Source organism: Mugil cephalus, chromosome 18, assembly GCF_022458985.1.
Source record: "Mugil cephalus isolate CIBA_MC_2020 chromosome 18, CIBA_Mcephalus_1.1, whole genome shotgun sequence".
Classification (NCBI taxonomy): domain Eukaryota; kingdom Metazoa; phylum Chordata; class Actinopteri; order Mugiliformes; family Mugilidae; genus Mugil; species Mugil cephalus.
Window position 1 is genome coordinate 9505038 of NC_061787.1, and position 7867 is coordinate 9512904.

Genomic DNA, 7867 nt, shown 5'->3' on the forward strand with positions numbered 1-7867 from the left:
AGCCAAAAAAAACAAAACAAATAAAACCTGAAGAGTTCAAACTGTATCGCTGCTGACTCTAATGAATGAGCTCACTTCTGCCATGAGGATCTGCTTTCATTACATTCCTCTAGTCGGGACATTTCCCCATGCAGCAAGCAAGGTCAACTTATTTAATTGTTTCTCATCTACCCACACAGATCTAATTCATTTTGAAAATCATTAAGTAACTGAAAATTATAAACTTTTAAGAAAACTGTTACGACTGCATTGATCTTTTTCGTGGGATTTGTGATTGTGAGGCAGTTCTCTTCCCTGCAGCCAGAGACTGGAGAATTGCTCTTTGAATGTTAATTAGAGCACTCCATTTTAGTGTGACGGCTCAGAATTTCCATCTCATGGCTCCACTAAGTCATTACTTCATTTGTCATCGGGCAAGCGCAATTTTTTTTGTTTTGTTTTTGCCGACCGTCTCCTTCAGCTGCGGCTGAAGCAAGTTGACAGGCGCTGCTTGAACCTGTCTCGGGGCTCAGAGGCGACACGAGTAAATGTTTGAAAAGGATGAAACTCTCGGGCCACAGTCTTTCGACATCCCCGGCGCTTCTCAGAGGAGAATAAAATGAATCGGGCGAAATGCGCTTCTCACCTGGTGCATGCTGGGACAGGCTTTGGCAGTGAATAGAAATGAGACGATCTAGGAAGTCGGATGAAAACCGAATCTGTCAAAAGTGTGTACATGTCTGGTGGTGAAACTGTGTGTTTTGTGCGCACAGAATCCACAGAAGATTATGCGGACGCTTCCTTAAGACAGAACACTACCAGTCAAAAGTTTGGACATGCCTTCTCGTTCAATTCGGCGAGAAGAAGTGTCCAAACATATAGGACTCTAACAGTCAAACCAGCATGGCTTCCCTTTGACCTGCTGTGTTATTCATCCATCTAGGTTGTTTTGATTTGAGCTGTCAAGTCTTGGAGACATTGGCGGTAGAGATTTCTTCTTTTTCTCAGCTATAATGGAACTCACTAGCACATGCTCGTGCTGCTTGAGGCATCAGAGGGTACGTGCTGACGTCCAATAACACGCCAGAGCTTTTCAAATCTGTCAGCTCAGTCAGTCGCACAACAGCTCGTCGCCTTTTTTAATTAATTTTACAGTTTAGACGCTATTAAATCCTGTGATTCAAACTAATGCTGCTAATCTCCATGCTCATCCAAGCTCACTTTTTTGCCGCTCAGTGGCTGTAACCACGGAGACCTCGCTCGCTGTGACGTCACATGCGTACCCTCTGTTTCGTGCCTGCCTGTTCTATTACATATTCTGTTCTACGCATACACCCAAAACTTGAGGCAGCCAGAGTCAGAAGCACTGGGGTGATAGTGGCACCCACTGAACCTCCGTAACATCACCCGTAGGACATAGAAAATAACGGTGAAGCGGAGCTGAGGCAGGTTGGTGGTGTCTATAGGGAGACACCTGCAAAGCAGCCATCCTTAGTTACATATCATTTTAAACAGGGGAGCTATGTGAATGTTTAACCCCTGCATTGCTGTTATGAATTGAGGAATTAGCTATAATATAATCCATTTTTTTTACTAGGCTGAACCTATTTCTGCTGTAAAATTGGGCATTTTGACCTGAAGGTCTAAGGGCACTGACTCGATTTTGGAGCCAGCCTCAAGCGGCCACTTGAGACAATGCTGCTTTTGGCTCTTCAGTATGTTTATGCATGGCAGTAGCCCTAGTAGGCTCTCTCTCTTTTTTTTTTTTTTTTTTTTTTTTTTTCTGGCTAGTGTCACAGCTCAACTGAAGAGGATGTTTTGCCACATCCTGTTACGAGCACAAACTTCATGCCATGTACAGATGCACCCATTCCTTCTGCTTAAAGGCTTAAAGGCTAATTAGCTATAGTTATATAATATTCTATTATATAACGTGGAGCTAGCAGGGGGCTGGGAAAGTTTTTCTCCAAAAATGTCTTTAAATGCACATTAGCATGAATCCAACATATTGTAGCGAAGAGATGAATGAAGGCAGAAGATGTTTTCTGTCAATCAGAAATGCATCAATGCAAAAGATCCCAGATGCAAGGACACATGCTGCAATATTATTCAAAAAGATACTTTGATGAATAAAAAAACAAAAAAAAAAACAAAAAAAAAACTATGACATTTACTTCACCTACGAACCTTGTGCGATCAATTTTGCAAGCAATTATTGGCTAAAACATCGCAGCTCCTATCCACAACAACCAACTGCAGAGGCCGGTATATTATTTTGCCAAGTGTACAGACATTATGTTGCAGGCGAAAATGGATTTTGCGACGAGACCAAAAAGCTCAAGAGATGCAGGATGACGGGTATGTTTATGCATGGCAGTAGCCCTAATAGGCCATCACTCATTTTCCCTTCCACATTTACGTTTAAAATGAAACAACAACAACAACGATGACACGAACGAGCCGAGAAGAGTTCCCCTTCAGGAATCAATACATCGCATTAATATTCAACGTAAATCCCATTCTCCCCCCACACAGTGAGCTGAGCTCAAAGAAAATATCTATTTCTACATGACCAGACGCAGTGTAAGAATTTCAAGGCTACATCTACACGTGAGGATTAAAGAAGTCCGTCTCTGGGCTCATCAGTAACCAGCATCAATCAGAGATTGCGCCTTTAGCCAATTTTTAAGAGCAAATGCGAAAACCTAGGATTTCGTCACAAGTGTTTTCGTGCTGGAGCTCAACGACGGCTCAACTAATCTCCTAAAAACAAACTCACGACGACGTAAAGATTATCGACGACCAGATCAATTTCCTTCTTTCAGCTTCTCAGTTGCAGATATTTTCGACTCAAGTTCCCCATGGCATTAAAAATGATTTATCTAAGCAGCGAGGCCTGATTGATATCGTGCTGATGACATTCACAGCTTGGCTGTAATTTGCAGCTTTTGTTAAGACAGACAGACATGAAGGACGCGTGAAGTCCAGAAAAATGTATTCTTAGCCTGTGCTGAGATGTGAGCGGAGCAGCGAGGAATCTAGGACCTTATTCAGTTTAATTCCTAGAAATAATGTAAACAGAGTGGCACAAATTAAACCAGAGACACAAATTCAAAAATGAAAAATGCAACTAATGTTCATGTTCATTATTCTTGTGCTTTCACCACTCATACACAGTCCCGCCCCCAAACTTTCATTCCTGGTTTGATTAAACTCCACCGTGTTAATCTGTTCTCCATAATCTGCATAATAACGATGCTTATTATGTATTGATTGCTTGTGAATTAATTTTCCTCTGTTAGAATCAACCAACCGTTTTCATTTATTTATTTATTTATTTATTTTTTCTTTTCTAAATCGTCTCCCTAGAAACAAATGGTGATAAAGGTCAGAGCCGTGGTTCCTGATACCTCCGGAGCTGCACTTGGTGAGCGCAGATGGAAAATGTGTGGGTTCAGACAGTGTGAGAGCAGCTATTTGAGGCTGCAGGTTTTCCCTGCTGGATTCAGTATATATATGTGTGGGAAACCGCGTGCGCTGCTCTGCCGCTGTGAGTTATTGGAGTTTTTCCCAACGTAGTGAGAAAAAAAAAATGCAATTCTGTGCGACTGGAAAAAAACAACAAAAAAAAATAGAAAAAAACAAAAAAAGACAACCTTACAGCAATAATCTCCACCCCTGAGGTTGAAGGTGTAAATTGTGTCAGCCTGAGCTGCTGAGTCAAAGGCTGTGACCACACGGATGTGTAATGGGAAGCGTTGTAGCCAGCATTGTGTTGTTTGAGTAAACATTTTTAGAAAACATGCCCCTTTTCATCGTGTGTATGGTAGAGGTCAGTCACATTTACTACCATTATTACCCGCATTTTGTAATATAATAAAATGTGGTAGTAAAATAAGTAATCTCTTTGTTTTCACATGATGAAAAGTTTTAGTTTTTTTTAATTATGGGACCCAAAATTCGTGGCAGCGCCTGTGGCCTGACCCATAGCTATCTGGTGGTGCTAGGTGAGCCAGCACTATCAGTTTGACCTTTTACTGTTTAAATAATCTTACATTCTGGTACACAGACAAGCCGTTCATTGGGGGGAAGGTGTTCACTTCCCTCCGCCTAGTGTTAAAGTGGGAATGCTTTCTAATGCTCATTTAATTTTATTGCTCAATTTGGCTCAACTGCAGCGTTGCTTAAATCTCCACATGTTGGATTACAAGGAACATTGTCAGGCCGAGCTTTCTCAAACGAAGGATCACACAGAAGAATTGTGGGCGCAGAAGGATGCAGTGAGGGCTGCAGAAACCTGCAGTTCCTCAAACGGCCACTTGAGGCTGGCTCCAAAAGTGAGTGAATCGTCATAGACTTCCATGTTAAACTGTTAAAAAAAAATGTTTTTTACAGAAATAAGTCAGTCTGTAGCTAAAAAAGGGCAACTGGGTGCCATAACAGGTTGCTCCACTCGCACTTCACCAGTCTTTATCATCTGCCTGTTGGAGATACAGAGCTTTAAAACAGCTCTTCGGAAAATCTGTGTGTCTCTGAGGGTTTGTCCATCCTTATGAACCGACTCAACGTCATTTACTCTTTATGGAGTATGATTAGAATTTATTCTTTCTGGTCATCTGCCGAGTTAAAAGAGAATATTCTTTTTTTAGCCCTGTGTTTGGTTTTAATCAACTCAAAAGCTGCACAATTTTAATTTTTTTTTTTAAATGAAAGCAGTTGCCTCACGATTCTGAAAGTTACAACATCACTATCAATACAGTAAAGATGTCAAACAGTGATGAAATTGGTTATAGAGCTCGCTCAAGCCAAGACGAACCAGAGGTACAGTATGACTGAAGGAAAATGGAAAAATCATGCAAAAAAAAAAGCATAAAAAGTATTCTCTCTCTGATCCCCATGAGCCTCACACAAAAGTCATTCTGACAAATTTTCCATGCTCAGTGTGGACAAGAAATAAAATCTACTGTAGAAAGTAAGCACAAAACTACAAGGTGTAAAATCACCAACATATAAAAAGAAAATTGCTCAGTCCTAATCCTAAGCAAGAGAGAGAACAGAAACTTTACTTTGTTACGCGAAAGAGCAGAGAATCTGTCCAGATCTAACACATCATGAAGAAAAGTTGGGACATCATTAAGAGTGATGTTTCCTTACTGGAGATTTTCACTAAAGCCCCAGGTATAAGATTTAGAAGGCCCCCAGACATCAGTGTCTGAAGGGCAATTTATGCTGTGGTAACTCCAAGTAATGTGTGAATATGTTGACAACTGACACCTTCAGAGATGTAACAAAACTCATTCTATCACCAGCTTCATAAATCTTGCGTACTGACCAGAATGCATCTGTGGTTGTTTGTATGTCGGCCGCACCAAAAGCACAGATATGCCACACGGATTGGAAAGTTGAACTATCCCATGGCCAAACACTTTCTAGGAACACAGCACGGACGTGATTCAACCCTAAAAGTGTCAGGGATTGAAGTTATAAATTCTGATGCCAGGGGAGGGGACAAGGGAGGGACTTTGACCTCTCTTCTTTTTGTTTTGGTTGTGTTTGAGTCCCTTTCCAGTGCAGTGTACCATTGGTTTAAAGTGCACCAGTAGCGCTCCAGCCATTTTTCTTTTCTTCATATCAGGGTTCACAGTGTATTTGACAAGAAAAAAAGCGCATGTAAGAGCATATCTTATTACTCACTATTCCAACACATACATATATGTGAACACAAAACAAAAATCCCTCCATACTGTAGTTGTTTATGAGATCCATTTTGAGGTCTGGAGCCGGAGGCAAACTCTGTTTATGATCTATGACTGTGGGGAACAGCTGATCATCTCCAAAAACGCTGAATGTGCACTAAGAGCGAGAGGGACCTCCACAATCAATGACCGAGCAATTGGACTGCTCACAGCCGGTCCTCTACATCAAAGAGAATGAAGGGGAAAATGGGAAAATTTAGGGGTGGGTGCGAAGAAAAAGTTGGAGAAGGAGGCAGAACTGATGGACAGTTCAGACAGGAGCCAGAAATCACGCGGCAGGAGAGGACAAGGGGAGTTTAATTTAGCTGAATTAAATCACGACGACGCTAGCTATATTCACTATATTCTGTGAGTCAGTCTTTCCGGTGTTTCCCTAGACTCACCTGTAGACTCGTCTTTTATTGTCGAGCTGTGATGCTTAGCCCATGAACATCTGAATTAACAATATAAAACCACCATCAACAAGCATATGAAGCAAGTCTAATGACATTCAGCGGTGAACGGTGCTGTTACAAGGGAGTAGTTTTAGTGATTAAAACGTTTTGGATGGGCAGTTCTTCTGATAACATGCAGCATGTTCACAGGCTTATGGTGGGGACGCACAAAACCGACACCACTGAACAATCATCTATTAAAGACTTTGCACTTGCACACAGTGAAAACACTGACCAGCTGGAATTTACATTCTGCACATACATGTAAGGAAATCAGATGGTTTAATATCTGCTGGAACCTGTTGGACATGTTCATTGCTGGTGTCCTCTTCTGAACTGTGGTGTGCTGTGTCCACCACCCTCTACACAATAGTCAGGCAGTGAAGCTTGTTCAGTGACAGGCTGCTGTCTCCGTCCTGCTCCATGGACACGCTGAGGAGGTTGTTTGTCCCTCAGGACATACGACACTACAACACCTTCCTGTGAGGAAACAACTGGACTGTGGTCATTGCTGCCAATACTGCAGATCCAGGACACCAAATAATATCAATCTAATCTAATCTAATCTAATCTAATCTAATCTAATCTGATCTGATCTGATCTGATCTGATCTGATCTGATCTGATCTGATCTGATCTGATCTGATCTGATCTATTAGCTGGGAGGCTAGTAAGAGCTGCAAACACCATACAGACCTCTGCAGAATCATGCAGGCCAGTTGCGCTACAGTTGATCATTTCTAGCTGATCATGTTGTTAACATTTTCATGTATTTTAATGGAAAAAGTATTTTATGTCTCGATGTCAACATGCTGAAACTACTGAGATGCCAGTGCCAACGGTGCCCGATGTGCCACCAGAACTAGGGCCACACATACTGACAGTCCAACACATTGGATAACAGTCAGCTTGGTGTGTCACAGCCCTAAAACTTCAACAGTGTTGTGACAACTTAAACAACTCGCAACACTAATACTATCATTGACTCCCTTTTTCCAAATGAGGTCCAAGTGTGTCCACTGGAAGGGGTAGGACTCTGCCTCTCAACAAATCTAGAAAATATAATGCACATCTACATTTAAACCAATCAAATGAAGGGGCAGGACAACATTGATTTGCACCCCGGCCTTAAAACTTGTTAGCAGCCAGTATGGAGCCGTGCACAATCCGAAAGCCCACACTGTTCGTCCACACCATGATCCAAACTGCATAGAGAGCTTGTGTTTCCACACGCCTGAGAGTCTTTGTTCTCTCTCTCAACCTCAGTGACGAAGCCTCCTGTTGCAGTCCTCCACCCACAGTCACTAGAGGAACCTCCGGCTTTTTGATGGATGCCTGCGACTTAATGAGAAGTGAGAGCTGTCAATAGGCAGGATCAATGGGCGCGCCGGAGCGAATCTCAGCATCCTGGCTTTGCAGACACACATATTCATCCTTGAGCCAAGGCCAGGCAGCACTACCCCCCATGTAGCCCTAAATGCACACACACACACACACACACACACACACACACACACACACACACACACACACACACACACACACATCCATACGGATGTAAAGCCCTCGGCAGATACGGCCTTGCCTACTGTGAAGGAGAATACATTCAGTATGTGGACATGCTTTTAATATAGTCAACACACTCTAGTTAAAGCTAAGAATTAGATGTTTCAGTTCATATAGTTATATAGTTTTATTG